At 55.9% G+C, this 19,100-nt stretch overlaps 1 non-coding gene across 1 annotated transcript; it reads right to left on the bottom strand.

Moving 5' to 3' along the window:
• Positions 1-2,802: 2,802 nt before the first annotated feature.
• On the bottom strand, positions 2,803-2,954 carry LOC129131522 (5.8S ribosomal RNA). The gene has a single exon (XR_008535669.1). It is a non-coding gene; the product is annotated as a 5.8S ribosomal RNA (ribosomal RNA).
• Positions 2,955-19,100: the final 16,146 nt, after the last annotated feature.

Here is a 19,100-nt window from a genome sequence, read left to right as displayed (position 1 = left end):
CAGCGGCCCTCCTACTCGTCGCGGCCTAGCCCCCATGGGCATCGCACTGCCGGCAACGGCCGGGTAAGGGTCCGACACTCCAGCGCCATCCATTTTCAGAGCTAGTTGATTTGGCAGGTGAGTTGTTACACATTTCTTAGTGGATTCCGACTTCCATGGCCACTGTCCTGCTGTCTAGATCAACCAACACCTTTTCTGGGCTCTGATGAGCGTCAGCATCGGGCGCCTTAGCCCGGCGTTCGGTTCATCCCGCAGCACCAGTTCTGCTTACCAAAAGTGGCGCACTGAGCATTCGCATTCCATGGCGCGGCTCCATGCCAGCGAGCCGGCCCCCTTACCCATTGAAAGTTTGAGAATAGGTTGAGATCGTTTCGGCCCCAAGACCTCTAATCATTCGCTTTACCGGGCAAAACTGCCCATTGCCGAGTGCCAGCTATCCTGAGGGAAACTTCAGAGGGAACCAGCTACTAGATGGTTCAATTAGTCTTTCGCCCCTAGACCCAGGTCGGACGACCGATTTGCTTGTCAGGACCCCTACGGACCTCCACCAGAGATTTCCTCTGGCTTTGCCCTGCCCAGGCATAGTTCACATTCTTTTAGGTCCTAGCACAGACGCTCACGCTCCACCTTCCCGGCCCCGTGAGGGGGCGGTGGGCGAGACAGGCCGGTGGTGCGCCCGGGGCTGCCTGGCGTGACACGCGCCCTGGGATCCCACCTCAGCTGGCGCGCGCCGGCCCTCACCTTCATTGCACCGCGGGCTTTCGACGACAGCCCCTGACTCGCGCATGTGCTAGACTCCTTGGTCCGTGTTTCAAGACAGGTCGGGTGGGTAGCCGACATCACCGCGGACCCCGGGCACCTGAGTGAGGCCTGTCAAGCCTGGCCCAGCGGCGCTGCGCGATTGGGGTGCACTGAGGACAGTCCGCCCTGGTTGACAGTGGCGCCGTGGGTCTGCGGGCTCAGCCCCTGCACCCCTTCGTGAAACGCTGCGCTGCAGGGACGCTGCCCCCACCCCCCCATCCCCCAGGAGGGGGAGGGCAGGGGAAAAGCGATGCCCCCCACCACGGCGCCGCCAACGGGGGGGGGGAGGAGGGCGCGGCGGCGGTCCTCTTTATCGGCCCCGGGATTCAGCAAGACCTGCTGCCCGGGGGCTGTAACACCCACCACCACTTGCGTGGCGCCGGGCGACCTGCCCGCCGGAGGCCTTCCCAGCTGACCCAGAGCTGGTTGCGGCGCACCACCGTGGAGGAAAGGCGTCCGGCCAGGGCTGGCTGCTGGCCGGGCGGCGGTCTCTGCGCTGGCCCGCCCCCCCCCCCCCAGCTCGCCCCATGCACAGGGTTCACCTGGGGGACAGAGGGGAGGCGGAGGCGAGGATCCGCCGAACCCGTGCCGGCTGATCGCAACTCACCAGGTTGAATCCTCCAGGCGGACTGCGCGGGCCCCACCTGTTTACCTCTTAGCAGTTTCATGCCCTCTTGAACTCTCTCTTCAAAGTTCTTTTCAACTTTCCCTTACGGTACTTGTTGGCTTTTGGTCTTGTGATGGTATTTAGTCTTAGATGGAATTTACCACCCGCTTTGGGCTGCATTCCCAAGCAACTCGACTCCGAGAAGCCCTGAGCCCAGCGCGCCGGGGGGCTGCTACCAGCCTCACACCATCCGCGGGCTGTGGCCTCGATCACAAGGACTTGGGTCCCCCGAGAGCGCCGCCGGGGAGGGGGGCTTCTGTATGCCACATGTCCCGTGCCACACCGCGGGGTGGGGATTCAGCGCTGGGCTTTTCCCTCTTCGCTCACCGTTACTGAGGGAATCCTTGTTAGTTTCTTTTCCTCTGCTGATTAATATGCTTAAATTCAGCGGGTTGCCACGTCTGATCTGAGGTCGCAAGCCCAAAGCTCGGCCACGCCGCGCAGGGGGGCGCGCGCGACGATGGCCGCCGTGTCTCCCCCGCCCGCTATGCCGCCAGTCCCCCCTCCTCTCCGTGCCCCCGGAGGGAGCTGGAGAGAGAGAGCGGGCGTGCGCACGAGCGAGCGACAAGGAGACGGAGAGCCCCATCCCGGAGACGAGAACCGAAAAGGGAGTGGGGCAGAGACGGCCCCGCGTGGGAGGACCGGCCAGGCGGTGGTGCGCGCGATGGCCTCGGCGGGGAGAGAGAGAGGAGCGATGGCGCCCCTCGGCACGCCCCGAGACCGCAACAGAAGAGGAGGGGGCAGGCGAAGGGAGGACGGGGTCGGAACAACCATCCCCGGCGCTCTCGCCACGTGCACGCACTTGGAAGCATGGCACGGTACCGCTGCAGTTCCCACCCACAGACAGTCGCCTGTGCGGGGGGACGCTGGGGGCAAGGCCATGCCTCGCCTCCCCTTCTCGCCCTCTTCTTTCTCTCTCGGCCCTTGGCAGCGCCTTTCGACACCGTCTCTCGCTCTCCCCAGGCTGCCGCGCCACCACATCCACAGCACGGTCCCGGTGAGGACAAGCTCCGCCCCAGTGGCTCGCTCCGGGAGTGGGGAGCTACGGAGCGCTCCCCAAGTCTGCATTTAGGGGGACAAAGGCCCTGCGTGGCAACGACGACGACTGCGACGACGAAGATGCCCGCCGGGCTGCAGTGAAGGGATCGAGGCCGCCTAGGGAAACACTTCCCTCGCTGAACCCCTGACCGCCTTCCCTCCTGGCACTGGCGGGACGCCACTGCTGCCGCCGCCACTGCCGCCGCCACCACCGCCGCCCGCTGTGGGTGACAGGCCTGAGAGGCGACCCCAGCCGTGCCACCGGAGTGGCCCCTGGACGGCGATTGATTGTCAAGCGACGCTCAGACAGGCGTAGCCCGGGAGGAACCCGGGGCTGCACGTGCCTTCGAATGGTCGATGGTCAATGTGTCCTGCAATTCACATTAATTCTCACAGCTAGCTGCGTTCTTCATCGACACATGAGCCGAGTGACCTACCGCTAAGAGTTGTCTGCCTTTTGGGCACCGCTCACACTGAGCGGCCACTTTTTTTGTTACTCTGGCGCCGAGGACGCGCGGGCGCGCGCCTGGCTTTGACCGTACGAGCACACAGAAACGAAAGGGGGAGTAAAAACCAACTGGAGCAACCCACACTCCGAAGGCCGGCCAAGACGTGGGGGAGCCCGCGCTCCTGACCGCCTCCCCCGTGAGGGGTGATGCCGACCTCACAAACGCTGTCCTTCGGAGGCGGACCAGGTGCCCGGGCTCGGCCCGGCCTCTGTGCTGGGGGCCACGCGGCGCGCACTGGAATGCGGGAGGGCACGGCAGCCCGCCCGCTTCTCGCTTTCACGGGACGACACACACAACACACACGGCAAGCAGCTGGGGGCGGGCGGCCATCGGCCCCTGCACACGCCGGCTCTCCCTCGGCCGCCGACGCCGCGGGCCTCGCGGAGCGCCGCTGCGCTGCTGCGCGGCTGGCTTTTCTCTTTCCCCACTGCACGACCTTCCCCTGGCTCAAGACGGCACGCGACGATGACCAGCCCCCGCCGGTGTGACTCCTGCGGGACCGCTCCCCTGCAGGGCAGGTGAACGACCGGTGGATGCGCTCCGCCGCCGGCCCCGGAGGTGGGCTCCACCGAGAGCCGAGCTGGCATCGCCAGTGCCCAAGGCCTGCTGGACGGCAGACCCCGCTGCCACCGGGGCCGCATTCCCAGGACCGCCACCGCCGCATCGTACCGCCGGGGCCCCTTGCCTCGGGCACGCGCCCGGCAAAAGGCGGTACGGTGCTGAGCTGGGGGGCAACGCCCACTCTCCTCGTTTGCACGCAGACACCGGGCGGGGAGAAGCGCCCCTGTGGCCACCCCGCACGCCTTCTTGTGGCCCACACGCGGCTGGCAAGGGCGATGGAGGACGCGACAAGCGGGGCCCAGGACGGGACCGCCGCTGGGTGACGGCGGGTGCCTTCTGGCCGACCGTCCCCGCAGGGAGGGATACCCGTCGAGCGGCGCCGCCTCCGCTCGGCACGGGATGCCTGCGTTTGCGGGCCTCCGCCGCTGGAGGGCCCACCGAGCGCTCACCCCCCACAAGCGGGTGGGCGGTCAAGCCAGGGGATGGCTGGCAGACGACGGCGCTGTCGGGGCACGTTCAAGGAGAAAAGGCCGTTGAGGGGAGGAGAGGCACCTGCTGCGCGGGACACGGCGCCACACGCGCCAGAGACCACGGCGGCAGTCCGAGGAGAGAGAGAGCGGGCGGGCCCCGGCGGCCATGACCCCGTGGCCAAAGAAGGGAAGAGAGCATGCGCTCTCTGCCAGCGCCACCCGTTACGACGAGCCGAGCGGGTTGGCCCCTGCGGCCGACCACGTGCCGCAGCCTCTCCATCGAGGCCGGGCTGGAGAGGCGGGGGAATGGCGCCCCTCCTTGGCGCAGCATGGTTGACCCCTGCGGCACGCAGCGGGACAACGACGGCGACGGAGGAGCACGGCCAGTGGCGATGGGACAACCACCGCAGGGGATCAGTGGGAGTAGCTGCTCCCCACTCCTCAGTGGTACCCCGCTCGGCCACTGCCAGACACACCTGCCACCGCCGCCGCTGGCACCGCCGCTGCCACGGCGGGCCGCGCCGAGCCGCCCGAGTCTTAAAACTGCCACCCTGCCCCACCGGCCCCTTTCAGCAAACCCACAGCATTTGACAACGCCGAGGGAAAAAACCTGGGGGGACCACCGAGGCAGGGAGTGCTAGGTACCTGGCCCTGGGGCGAGGGAAATGACCTGCATGGCCCTGCCAGGGTGCCTCCCCCACTGCCGCCCTCAGGGGAGCGTCCACCGGCGGGGGCGCGCCCGACATCTGCCGCCACCACCGCCACGTGCTTCTCAGGGCCCGGGGTTTCCCTCAGTAGCCCGGCGCTGCGCGTCCGAGAGGACCGCCATGGCTTGGGCCGCCCCGCTGGCGTGGGGGACGCGGGCCCGACCACCGAGCACACCTTGGGCGCGCGCACACACCACGAAGCATGGCACGTGAACGCCCAGAGGCCTCGGCCCTTGGAGTTTCTCTGCCCCGCGTGAGAGGGGGGCCGCTTGGCCCAAGAGCGGGGAACTCTGCCGGCCAGCAAAGGTCCTGCTCCCCGGTGTGGGAAGGGCCGGAGGAGCGGCCTCCTCTGAGCCCCGAAGGCGCCCCCACCACCCGGCTCCCTCGTCCTTTCCACCTCGGCCGCCAACGGGTGGCATGGCCAGACGGCCGGCCGTCACTTGATGGGCAAAGCAGCGAGGGAAGGGAGGGGTGCGCCTCCAGGAGGGGCCGTGCCAAGCACCCCTCCCTCCCGGCACCCGGGCGGCTTTCTCGCACACATGCCGAGGAGAGCCGAGCTCGGGAGAACTCAGGCCGCGCCAGGGCGCCCGCAGGCAGCACACTGGCGACCGGCGTTCGGTGGCGCCAGCCGCGGCAGCACAAGGAAGGCTCGGGAGCCCACGGCCGCGCCCCCGCTCTCCGGCGGGGACAGACCGGCGGCAGACCAGCACAAGGCCGGGGTGGGGGGGCGGGTATTGGGGATAGGGGGGCAAGCCGTCGCAACGGCGGTGAGCATGCTATGCTTCTAGGCCCAGCTGCGACGCACGGTGTTGCGTGGGGAGAGCCCCGCCCGCGCGCACGGTGGCGGGTGTGCATGGCGTGTGCGCGTGACACGCTTCCCTGCACCAAGTGGCTTTTCCCCCCCCTCCCAATTCCGACCCCCTGCGCCCAGAGGTGCCGCATGCCTCCAGTCTCTCTCCCTCTGGGGCTGTGACGTGCGGCGAAGGGGAAGGGCGTGTGGCCCCCAGTGCCAAACAGGGCCGGCGGCTGGGGGCCGAACGTGCGAACGGAGCGGGCGTGCGAGATTATGACCCGCGCTTACTGGGAATTCCTCATTCACAAGGAAGAATTGCAATCCCCGATCCCCAACATGAATGGGGTTCAACGGGATACCCGCGCCTGCCGGCGGAGGGTAGGCACAAGCTGAGCCAGTCAGTGTAGCGCGCGTGCGGCCCCAGACATCTAAGAGCATCACAGACCTGTTATTGCTCAATCTTGGGTGGCTGAACGCCACTTGTCCCTCTAAGAAGTTGGATGCCGACCGCTCAGGGGTCGCGTAACTAGTTAGCATGCCAGAGTCTCGTTCCTTATCGGAATTAACCAGACAAATCGCTCCACCAACTATGAACAGCCATGCACCACCACCCATGGAATCGAAAAAGAGCTCTAATTCTGTCAATCCTGTCCGTGTCCGGGCCGGCTGAGGTTTCCCGTGTTGAGTCAAATAAGGCCGCAGGCTCCACTCCTGGTGGTGCCCTTCCGTCAATTCCTTTCAGTTTCAGCTTTGCAACCATACTCCCCCGGAACCCAAAGACTTGGGTTTCCCGGGAGCTGCCCGGTGGGTCATGGGAATAACGCTGCTGGATCGCCAGTCGGCATCGTTTATGGTTGGAACTACGACGGTATCTGATCGTCTTCAAACCTCCAACTTTCGTTCTTGATTAATGAAAACATTCTTGGAAAATGCTTTCGCTCTAGGCCGTCTTGCGCCGGTCCAAGAATTTCACCTCTAGCGGCACAATACGAATGCCCCCGGCCGTCCCTCTTAATCATGGCCCCGTTTCCGAAAACCAACAATATAGAACCGGAGTCCTATTCCATTATTCCTAGCTGCAGTATGCCGGCAGCCGGCCTGCTTTGAACACTCTAATTTTCTCAAAGTAAACGCTTCGGGCCCCGCGGGACACTCAGCTAAGAGCATCGAGGGGGCGCCAAGAGGCAGGGGCTGGGACAGGCGGTGTCTCGCCTCGTGGCGGACTGCCAGCTCAATCCCAAGATCCAACTATGAGCTTTTTAACTGCAGCAACTTTAAGATATGCTATTGGAGCTGGAATTACCACGGCTGCTGGCACCAGATCCCTCCAATGGATCCTCGCTCAAGGATTTAAAGTGCACTCATTCCAATTACAGGGCCTCGAAAGAGTCCTGCATTGTTATTTTTCGTCACTACCTCCCCGGGTCGGGAGTGGGTAATTTGCGCGCCTGCTGCCTTCCTTGGATGTGGTAGCCGTTTCTCAGGCTCCCTCTCCGGAATCGAAGCCTGATTCCCCGTCACCCGCGGTCACCATGGTAGGCATAGACAGTACCATCGAAAGTTGATAGGGCAGACATTCGAATGGGTCGTCGCCACCGCGGGGGTGTGCGATCGGCTCAAGGTTATCTATAGTAACCACAGCTGCCAAGCGGGCCCGGGTTGGTTTTGGTCTGATAACTGAACGCATCCCCGGAGGTCGGCGCTCGTCGGCATGTATTAGCTCTAGAATTACCACAGTTATCCAAGGAGCGGGAGAGGAGGGACAAAAGGAACCATAACTGATTTAATGAGCCATTCGCAGTTTCACTGTACCGCCCATGTGTACATAGACATGCACGGCTTAAGCTTTGAGACAAGCATATGCTACTGGCAGGATCAACCAGGTAGCCGCCACCCATAGCGGCGCCGCGAAGCGTCGCGCGAGCGCCCGGACGGAGCGCCCGGACGTGCCCCACCCGCCGGCGAACCTGCCCCGCACCAAACCCCGACCGCCCCGGGCTTCTTTCGCCGCTCTGACCCACGGGAGCAGCATCAAGGACGAAGACACAGCAGCGGGCGGCGGCGTGGCGGTGACGGGCACCAGCAGCAGGGGTGGCGGCCGGCCGCATTGCGGCCTGGCGGCGCCTGGGGCAGGGAAAGGCGCCAAACGCGAGAGCAGCCCCTCATCAATGGCTGACCGCAGCAGCCGGCCCTTCCTGCGACGCCACGGGCAAGGAGCTGGGACCGCTGCACAGCTTTTCGCCACTCGGATGGAGTGCAAGGCTTTGTCTCTCCCTCTCTCTCTCTCTCTCGCTTTTTTTCCCATGGCCCACGCCCCGGTTCAAGACTCGCCCTCGTGCTCGAAATGATACGCTCAGCGCACGGAAGTGGGCTTGGCCAGGGCCGACCCGCCCGCCGACCGGTCGCCAGTGAGGTTTGGCCGAGTGGGGCCCCGCTCACAGGGAGCGAACCCCATCCCGGCGTGGCCCCCCACCAGGCCGCGCAGAAAGCCCCAAACTGCTAGAGGAGACAGCGACCCAATGAGGCGGGTGTGGCGCGGACACCGAGGCCCCTTTTCAGCCGGGGTGGCTCGCTCTGCAGGAGGCCACGGAACGGCAAAGGAGCGCGCCGACCAGGCTCTGTTCCACCCGCGTCCGCGCCCCATTGCGTTCAGGCACTTTCGCCCTCTCTCTTTTTGTCTCTCGCCTCTCTCCCTTCTCGCGGCTCAGCTCTAGCCGCACCGCCGCCCGGCGCTGCTCATGGCCGGCACCCACACGGGCGTTACCCGGACCGGGGCCGGCACCGGGACCTCGCGTGGTTTTTTAAGGACACCTGAAGGCTCGCGGGGCCACGCGGCCGTCACACAGCTCGGGACGGTAAAGACGCCCTTCCCTAGGCCAGTGGGAGGGGCGACACCTCGCCTGCGACAGGAAGCAAATTGGAAAGGAGACCGCCCTGCCCGAGAACCGGACCCCCCCCCCGCTGTGGCTTCCCCGTGACAGAGAAGCCACGGAAGGACAGCCAGCCGGCTGGGGGCCCTCTCCGACACCACCAGAAAAGCCACATTGATCAGGTGTGGCTCTGGGAAGGAGCCGCACGAACGGAGACCAGGGCCCCACGGCCACAGTCCTGGGACAACGGCAACAGCCGCCCAGCCCACCTGTGGATCGGATTGCTCACGGCAGCAGAGGAGCGCGGGGGGTGCCGCCACCTGCCTGCAGCCAACAACGGCTCCCCTTTTGGCTAGGCAACGGCGGGACTGGACTGGCCCCCGCTGGGCCGGGGGGGGACTCGGCCGCCCCCGCCCCTTCCGGCCCAGGGAACTCGGCCGAGCATGTGAGAAGAAGTGCCACCGACCTGGTGCCACGGGCCACCGGCTTTCGCCCGGCCTCGCGATGGTCGGCTTTCCCTTCCGGAAAAAAAAAGCCGGGGGACGGCACGACAAAAAAGGCACATGGAGGCGTGTTCGCAACGACCCGTGCTAGCCATGGGGGCCGCAGGGCTGGGGGCCCGGGGGGGGCGGGCCGAGGTTCCCACCTCACTACCTCCCCATGAAGGACCCACCGGCATCCCTCTCGCGCCTTCGTCGCAATGCTTCTCGGTGCCGCAGCTGAGGACCATGAGAGAAAAATAAAAAGCCCGCGGAGGCCTGGCGGGCACCCCCCAACTCCGCCCGCTGCAACAAAAAGCAACGGACCCGGCGCAGCAAACCCGGCCCTGCCCGGCATAAGCGGCTCAGTCGATCCGGCCACGTCCGAGGTAGGTGAGGCGCCGCCACCTCGCCCAGAACCAGTCCGGGGGGCTCTCCATGGGGTGCCAGGCCCGTAAAAAAAGAACAAAAACTAGGCGAAAAAATTCTGCCCACCACAACGCGGGTCCCCGGCTTAAGGCCGAGGAAGGGCGACGGCTTCAATAACGCGGGCTCGGGACCACCGCCGCCGCCGAGGCGGACCCACGTGCCAAAACAACAGCAAATGATTCTGGAGCAGAAGCATTGCTTGAGAAAACTCTCCCCTGCTTTGTCTGGGCAATCCTTAACCAGTGTGGTACATGGCTCTTGCTGCCAATTTCTTGCTCAACAGTGGGATAGATGAATCTCATTCATGCTAACACTTGTAACTATATTTTAAATATTTTAGAAAATATTTGTTAAAAAGTAATCGAGGAAAAGGATATGAAATTAGTGACACAAAACAGATGTTTTCAGATGTTCATGAGAAAACAGGATGCAGGACGTAGTTTGAGATAAGTAACATCCCAAAAGGCAATAGGCCTCAGGATAATTAAAGAATCGGCCTTGACATGGACAAAATTGGGATGATTCCAGGTATCGATGAAATAATAAGGCTTCTTTTTGGAATATAAGGCTGGCTTCTATACCACAAGACTTGGGGGGCATGTGCAGCTTGTGGGGTTGTTCAAAGGACAGTGATGATGAGGAGAAGCCTTCGTGGGAAGCGACCACCAAAACCAAAAGACCCCTCAGAAAGAAGCAGAGCATGCACTGTGCAGTACAGCGACACAGATTTCAAGAATCAAAAATAGGAGGAGATTGACAGAAAATTATTGATGAATATGTATTAGCATCCAGTCTAGAAGTTGTCTTTGGATTCTTTATCTTTTGAATGGGAGGCAGGGTGAGAAAACCCCCCCTGTATCCTGACTGGTTTTGCTTATGCTTTATCCAAACCACTGCCAAATTATTTTGTATCTGCTTGATTCTATTTGATTGCATGATTTAATATAAAATTGCTGCTCAATTCAAATTGCTGCTCAATTCTAATGTTGGTTTCTTAAATTAGACATATAGGGACCTCATTCATAACAACAGCCCACCTCAGTCACCTCCCCGTTGGGACTGTGCTTTCTACTGAGCCACTCCTGCCAGAAAAGCAGCTTTAAACACACCTCCAAGAAGGCACTGATCCAGATAAAGCACATCCATTCCCCTCTGCCCAGGGCCAGTCCCCTGTACATCTGGCAGCCTGCAAAACCTAACACCCCCTCAGGGTCCAACACATTGTTCCAGCCCAAAGCATAAAGGCAATTTCTTTTGTTAAAGCTGAAGTCATTCCTGCAGGTCCTCGGCCTTCCAAGGCCAATGCTGCCTCTCCAGAGGGAATCCTGTGACCCCGAGCATTTGATGGTGACCACACCAAAGCAAGAGGTGGCTCCTTCAGCAGGAGAATGGCACATGGCAATGCTGTGCCTTTGTGCCCCCAGCCTTCCCCCCATTGTTTCAGCAATGGCAGCTACACTTAGGCAGCTTCAGCAGAGCTTATTTGTGTTGGCTGAGTGCAGATCAGGACTCCCAGCCCACCTCTAACAGCAGCTTGCAATGACAACAGCACCTGCACACTGAGGTCTTTTGTTGGAGGCAAGCCTGTCACAAGCACACACCCTCTTCAAGCTTCCCATCAAACAGAAAGGAGAAGAGCAGGAAAAGGCTACCTTTGGACCAGTCTTCCCCAGGTCTACACACGGGCCAATTCTGGGTAGAAAACTCCCGCCAGTGCTGGCCTTCTTCTTCATGGTGAGAAACTTCTCCCACAGGAACTTCGAGGGAAGCAGCTGAAAGGCAAAAATAAACCAGACAGAGCCTCAGAGTTGGGCTTGTTCAGAAAGGCTTTTCTTCAACAAGTGGCACTGGTGAACAATTTGTGATCACATTGTCCAGGACAGTCCTGGAAGCCCTGGAAGTTGCTTGCTGCCAATAAATTAGCAATACAGAGTGCAATACTCATACTCCAACCACATGGCTCTGTCCCATCAGCTTCTCCGTGATTGCATGTGACATGGTTGGGGATTTCTGCTCATTTGGCATTTCTTTCCTCTTTAGGTTCATTGGATTGAGGCAGTGACTTTTTCAGAGAGTTGGGAGGAGCTCTCAGAACTGCCCTGACTCCATCCCTGTACAGCACTGAGAACTCACAGCAAGGAGATATCACTGCTGGGTGAGTCCAAGAGAGGCAAGAAAGGAACGTTGTACCAAGAGTGAGGAGCACAGGAATGTGTCCAAGTTGTAGTTCTCTCTGTTAATTAGCATTTGTTTTCTCTCTCTGGGCTCACAGACCCCTGCAGAGAAGAAAACAGAGGGATCTCCTGGACAGAGCCTCAGCACTGGGGCATCTTCAGTCAAGTGAGCTCCAGACACCAAGGGACCTTTGTGGCCCTGGCTCCAGGGAGCAGGTAAGAACTGTACAGCCCTCAAGATTCCTACCAATCCAGAGCTTTCAAGAGAAGCCAACTCCTTTGGGAGAGATACCATCAACACATGGTAAACCAAAATCAGGGGACAATTCCCAGCACAGGAAGATTTCCACCATCCTGCAGAACAAAGGTGTGATGGTATTCACAGGGGTCTTAGGATGAGGGAAGAGACGAGGATCTGACTCCATGGTTCAGCAGGCTTGATTTATTATTTTGTGATATATAATTTATTAAAACTACACTAAAAGAATAGAAGAAAGGATTTCATCAGAAGGCTAGCTAAGAATAGAGGAGGAAGGAATGATAACAAAGGCTTCTGGCCTGGACTCTCTGTCTGAGCCAGCTGGGCTGTGATTGGCCATTAATTACAAACATCCAACATGGGCCAATCAAAGATCCACCTGTTGCATTCCACGGCAGCAGATAATCATTGTTTACATTTTGTTCCTGAGGCTTCTCAGCTTCACAGGAGGAAAAATCCTAAGGAAAGGATTTTTCATAAAAGATATCTGGGACACAAAGATGCTGAGACATTTTCTTCTGGACATGCTGCAGCAGATAACTTGCTTTGCTGTACACTGTGTCTGCAGGGCTGGATCCGTGCCCACACAGGAGCTGGGAGAGAACAGCTGCTTTGGAAGCTCTTCCAGCTGGGACCAGCCCTGTCTCACAAGGCTTTGGGCAGAGTTTGAGCTTCCCCCCCAACATGCTCAGGTGCCCAAGGGCAGCTTGGTCTTGACACCAGCAGGGGGCTATTTACAAATCACAAACGGGACAGGGCTGCTGTGGAACTGCCTTGAGCTGTTTTATTTTCCAGCATCACTCTCATTACATGGTTATGACAATGGGAAGATGCCAGCAGCTCACATCCCAGGCAGCAGACCAAGAACTTAATGTTACAACTTCCTTTATAAGTTTCTTGACCAATCACACAAAGCAAAAGCACATTGACAGTAGTTCTATCCAACCACTATAAGCACACGTACCTTTGGTTAAAACAATGCTTGCTTATTTTGAATACAATACCTGCTTGTAAGCCTTAAAGCACAATGCACAGAGCTCCATTATTAAGCCTTAACCCTCCTAATATCTTGCTAGATAAACTTTTCTGTAGCTTAGGCAGTTATTCTAGACAAGCGTTAATACACAGACCACTGTTCTATTTGTCCTTGCTTTTCTACTTTTTAAATAATTTTTCTGCTGGCCTATCTCATGGCAGCTGCTTAGCTCTAATCACAGTTCTACTGTATCTGAGGCTGCCTTTTGCAGCTTTCCCAAAACCCACTGCTTTTGTAGATTCCCACAGTTCCCCCTCTCTGTTCACCTCAAAAGAAACCTTCATAATTGTGTCGTTTATTACTTGCGTTTCGTAGCCTTACTAGAATATTTCTGCTTATTACCTACTTAAAGCATTTTCTTGCTTGCACTAAAGCAGGGGCAGGGAGAGCAGGGACACCAGGGCAGTTTGCAGCCTTAACACAGCCCAGTGGGTACTTACAGTGAAAGATGTCAGTCTTTCCCTGGACAAAAGACGAGGTGTCAAGGTCTTCTTTGGGAATCCAGAAGCCATTTTGAAGTCAGGATCTCCCAGATGAGTGACAATGCCTCAACAAAACTGGAAGAAGCAACAATGGAACTCTGAAAATCCAGAACCCAATTCATGGCAGATTCAAGGCATATACTGGTGCTAAAAATTTTCTATGATTTGAAAGTAGCTAAGTGCTTGTTTGGTGTAAGTAGCTAGTATGTTAGGCCTCTAGTTGGACTTTATTTGAACTATAGGGCTGCCTTGTGCAATTCAAAGATGGATCATACTGAAACCTGGAGCTAAAAATCTGAACATTAAGAATAGTTAGAACAGACAAAGCTGCAGCCTAAATATTACTTTAAAATAGCAAGAGTGGATATCCTCTTCTTTTGGCTAAAGCACCCCTGCTCTCTCAGCTGCTCCTCACAGGACTTGGGAGAGACTGGAATATTATGGCTAATGGCTTAAAAATTGTTATAAAGGACTTTCTGCCCATTGGGACAAAACTGTATAAAGAAGCTGCGACCACCCAAGCCCACCCTTCCCTGAAAATGCCTCTGGACTGGAACATGGCACTGTGAGTTAAGCTGCCTAAGGGAACTTGAGACAAGACAGAGGTGACACTATTGTCCCAGTAGCTCAGGGCTGGGGAGGAGTAAACAAGGCTGCAGAGAAAAACCTATCCACAACAAAGCCAAACCCAGCAGCTGTCCTGAAAATCAGCTCTGTCTGGCTTCAAGGTGGGCAAGTCATAGCCACAGACTCGTCTGCTGAGGCCAGGTTTGCACACAAACCTCTCATCAAAGACCTCCACAGTGCCCCCAGACCCATTCCTGAGGCCTTGCACCAGACGACTGCAGGGCATGCAAAGTAACACAACAGATCTGAAAATCCAGAAGCCAATTGGTGGCAGACTCAAAGGACAGACAGATACTAAATATTTTATATAATTTGAAAATAGCAATAGACAGAGTCCAACTTGCCCCACCCCAGGGAGGCACCTGGGAGGTCCCACCTTGCCCAAATCTGCAGGAATCCATTGGAGTCTTACGTTTTGCGAGACCTCACCACAGAGAAGACCAGAAGAGGATTTGATGGTATGCCAATGGGATCCATGGAATGGTGATGTTTTTCACTTCATCTGTCTCTGTCACTCTCCTTCTTCCCCTTCTTCCCAACCCCCCATCCCCCCCCCGCCACCCCCCCCGCTTCTTTTTCTTTTCCTTTCTCTCTCTCTTCCTCACATTTACTGTTACATAAAATCCAGACTTTTGATTTTGGCATATGGTCTCATTTGCCCCTCAATTCACAGGCCTCTCTCTAATAATTGTAATAACCAGATGATAACAACCCACTGAAACTTGATGAAACTTCAACAGACCTCATTCACCTTTAAGCACTTTAAGCAACCACTAGACGGGAAAAAAAAGTATAGAGCAGTACATTTAGAAAATGTTGCATTCCTTCAGTGCAAAAAAAAAGCACAATCAGTAGAGCATATATTGTTCATCCACTTAGCTGTGCCTTGTGGTGGTGTTCACAGGGGTCTTAGGATGAGGGAAGAGATGAGGATCTGACTCTTGATTTATTATTTGATGATATATATTCTATTAAAAGTATACTAAAAGAATAGAAGAAAGGATTTCATCAGAAGGCTAGCTAAGAATAGAAAAAGAAAGAATGAATAACAAAAGCTTGTGTCTCAGACAGAGAGTCCAAGCCAGCTGACTGTAGTGGCCATTAATTAGAAACAACTCTAGGAGACCAATCACAGATGCACCTGCAGATTGTTTGTACTTAAGTTCTCACATTCTTACAACTTGCTAATAATTCTCACAAGCTGCTGTGAGAAACACTTGCTGTTTCTCTCTCTGTCCCATGGCATCCACAGTGAGGGGCTGTGAGGGGTCTTGGGCAACTGTGAGGGAGCCATGAGGGGCCTGTGAGGGACCATGGGGAACTGTGTGGTGTTATCTTTTTATACTAAAAACTACGTGTACACTACTTACAATAACTTCTCAATACTTATCACCTATGTTAGACAGTGAGTTTTTACTCTAATCTAAAAATGCCAACATCACATAAAAGATGGAGGAAGACGGGAAGGAAGGAAGGAAGGAAGGAAGGAAGGAAGGAAGGAAGGAAGGAAGGAAGGAAGGAAGGAAGGAAGGAAGGAAGGAAGGAAGGAAGGAAGGAAGGAAGGAAGGAAGGAAGGAAGATAAATGAATTCACTGGATTCAAGGATCATACAATCATAAATTTATTATTATTATTATTATTATTATTATTATTATTATTATTATTATTATTATTATTATTATTATTATTATTATTATTATTATTATTATTATGCAAGCAAGAATAAGCAAAGTTCAGCGCTGGGCGGCCGGGAGTCTCCGCTCCTCTAGGCTCGCACCGTTCCTATCCCCACAGTCCACCTTTTATTGCCTTTTTCTCCCGGGTCCAGGGATGACGTGGTCTGTCTTTTGCGCTTGCTCGTTCAGTTGCTAGGGGGCCTTTTTCTGCCTTCTGGTGGTCGTGGGATGAAGGCTCCAAGTCTTCCTCTTTTAACCGCTGAGTGAACTTTTCCTTCTAAGGCATACCTATACAGTGGAATTTTCAGAACACTAGACGATTCCTGCAAGCCTAAGCAATTCTTGTGAGTTTAGGGATTGTTATTACAGCTCTCCTCTGTGACCTCTTAGGTGAACTTTTCTTTACCATGGAATTCCCAAAGCACTATCCGATTCCTGCAAGCCAAGCAACCATATGTGGCTATACATTTAAGATTCAAGCGGTTTTAGCTATATAGTTATTGCTTTGATATTGTATAAATATTTAGCTATTGATTTAATTAATGAACAAACATATTGCTACTTATTACACTCATCACCACCTTTACCGCGCAAGCTCCACCACTCGTTTTGGTTGTCGCACAAGTCCTTGGGGGTCGTTGTTTGATGAAGGCCTCTCTTCTTCCTCGATGTCTTTAATTCACCTTTGGGTTACACATGCGCACCCAGCCAGTACAATGTAATCCAAAACTAACATATTAACTACATTTAAGCATCAAAGCAATAAATCTCTTATAGCTGGCATTTTTCTGGGACCCAACCAGATTTTCCCTTCTTTCTGTTAATTTTTAGTAACTGTTATCTCTTGCTTTTTCCTCCTGTCATGGAACATCTGCAGGGAGGGGGGTGGAACCCCTCCACTCCCTTTTTTCTTGGCATTGCAACTTTTAACTGTTTTATTATTCTTTCCAAATATTAATTACTGCATCAATATTGATTACTGTTTCAATTTTGTCAGCACAAATCATACCTATTTACCACAGCTCTGTTCCTCTCTCTTGCAGCCCTTGAAAGCCTGACAGAGGACATGAGCAGTGCTGTGTCAGAGCTGGCATTTCAAACACTGCATGTCCTCCGAGCAACGGCCAGTGGGCGATATTCCATCTTCCAGAGGCTGCACGATCAGCTGCGCAGGGCATGGATGACTCGGCCTCGTCTGTCACGGCTCGGCTGGCTGCACTGCTGGAGCTCTGAGGACAGCTGATCCGGGAGGCTCTCTTTGCTGGGGCAACCTGAGCCAGTGGGGATTTTTAGTTTTCTTTAAGATTTTTCTTTTCTTCCATTCTATTTTTTATCCTATGTAAATATAGACTGTGTTATAATACAAAGAATCTCAGGAGACTTTTTTTGCTGCCCAGGGTCTGTAGGGCAAAGGGGAAGAGGGGGAAATGGTGCTTGTGCTCAGCCAGCTGCCCAGGCATGCAGTGCTGCAGGGAAGATGGCCAGAAGCCCCTTGGCCTTTGGTGGTTCTGCTGAAGCCTTTGTGCTGCCCACAGAGAGGCTGGGCAAGGGCCGGAGCTGCGGGGATCCCTGCCAGAGCGGTGCCTGGAGATGGCCACAAGGCCTGTGCCAGGCAGGAAGCGCCATCCGTCTCCTCCCGCCCGTCTGCTGCTGCCTGCCTTGCCGAGGGCTCCCAGGTGCCTCTGGATGGGGCTGCTCTGGAGCTGCTGTGGGGCTGTGGTGCTGCTGCCGGGCAGCTTGGCCGGGCTGGGGCAGGGCCTGAGGGGCTGGGGTGCTGGCAAGCCCTGAGCAATGGGGCTGTCAGAGGCCACAGGCAGCCCCCTGGCAGCCGCCTTCCTCCTGCCAGAGCTGACTGGCAAGACGGATCCCGGGCACTCTGCAACTAACAGCATCAGTGTTGTTGGAAACCCAAATGCAGGGAAATCTCAGACCTTTGCTCTTGTCAGCAAAGGTTAGAATTAAACACAGCATTTGAGCTGAGACCTTGGAAAGGGCTCCCGAACTCAGGTGCTAGAAGCGAGAATGTGGATTTCTAGTTTATAGCAGAGACACAGGGAGGAAAGTTGAAGTGGAGGAAAGTTTAGAGTTTTAGAGTTCAAGACCTAGAAAAAATCAAAGTGGTTCGAATGGTAAACAAGAAGTTTAGGATGCAGTGCGGTCGGTTTGTTGTCTGTACGAGAAAGTCCCAGGGACAAATTTTTGCCAATTAACACCTTTAACTGGGAGGATCAATTCCTGTTGTGCTTGTACCAGAGTCTGGGTACAGAGGGGGTTTCCAAGGGCAGTCTTAGTCCATGTAGGGCTGAGGCTCTGCAGGCTGCTCCAGCCCCTCTGGGTGCTCAGGAACAGGGGTTGCAGTGCACCCTCATCAGCCCTGGGGCTGCCCAGGGAAGAGCCATGGCTGAGGCTGTCCAGGAGCAGGCAGGCTCAGCCCTGCTCCAACATGGGATCCCATGGCACAGGACACGCTGGGATTTGCCCCTGCAGCTACCAAGTGTGTCCAGAGAAACTGCAGGCAGAGGGTGACCTCAGTCAGTGGGACCCCTCTGTGCACAGGGACCGTCACTCCTGGCGTGGCTGTGCCAGCTCCTCCAGGGACCTCCAGCCCTGGAAACCTGGAGCAAGTGGAAACCACAACTTTGCAAATGCTGCCTGTGCCCAAAGTAAATGCAAAGAGAACTGGGATGTGAAAAAGAAAATTTGTTTATTTCTGGAAGAACAGCAACAATACCAAACACTTTTACAATGTAAGAATATTTGTAACAACAACAATCCATGGAACGTATATACATAAGAACCTATCTAGTAAAAATATATGAAATGTATTTGCAGAAGACAAAAAAAAGTCCTAAATCCTATTCCTGAAGAGAACAAACTGTAAAACCTATGTACAAAAGGGTGGCATTCCTGTCTGGAATGTCCATCAGTCCTGGACGAAAAGCAAGTGTGCCATGGTCACTCCAGTCAGACACAGAGGACTCTTCCATGTGCCCCCAGGCTGGCACATGCTGGCACAGCAGGACTTTGCTGCCAGAGCTGAGCCTGGCTGGGTCTCGGCTGGAGCTCGTGTGGCCCAGAGCGAGCGCAGGACAGGCTGCGGATGGCACCAGACTCCAGTGCACGGGGTGCCACGTCCCTGAGCAGGGACCAGCCGAGCTCCAGCCTGGCAGCAGGGGACCCACTCTGCCTGTGGGGACCACATGCCTGTCCTGCTGCTGGCATTGGTCTTCATGCCAAGATCACAGCCTCTTCCTTATCTTTTTAATCAATGTCCATGTCTTCTATGTATTCTTCCATTTCCACTTCCATCTCCTCTTCCACATCTATATCCACTTCCATTTCTTCTTCCACATCCATATCCACCTCCATCTCTTCCTCTCCAGTGTCTTCCTCCATCTCCACATCCTCCTTTGTATAAGTCTGGATATCCACCTCCATCTTTTCCTCTCCAGTGTCTTCCTCCATCTCCACATCCTCCTTTGGATGAGTCTGGATATCCACCTCCATCTCTTCCTCTCTGTC

Source organism: Agelaius phoeniceus, chromosome 8 (assembly GCF_051311805.1).
Source record: "Agelaius phoeniceus isolate bAgePho1 chromosome 8, bAgePho1.hap1, whole genome shotgun sequence".
Lineage (NCBI taxonomy): Eukaryota > Metazoa > Chordata > Aves > Passeriformes > Icteridae > Agelaius > Agelaius phoeniceus.
The sequence above is the reverse complement of the archived record's forward strand: the minus strand, read 5'-3'. Positions and strand labels throughout refer to the sequence as shown.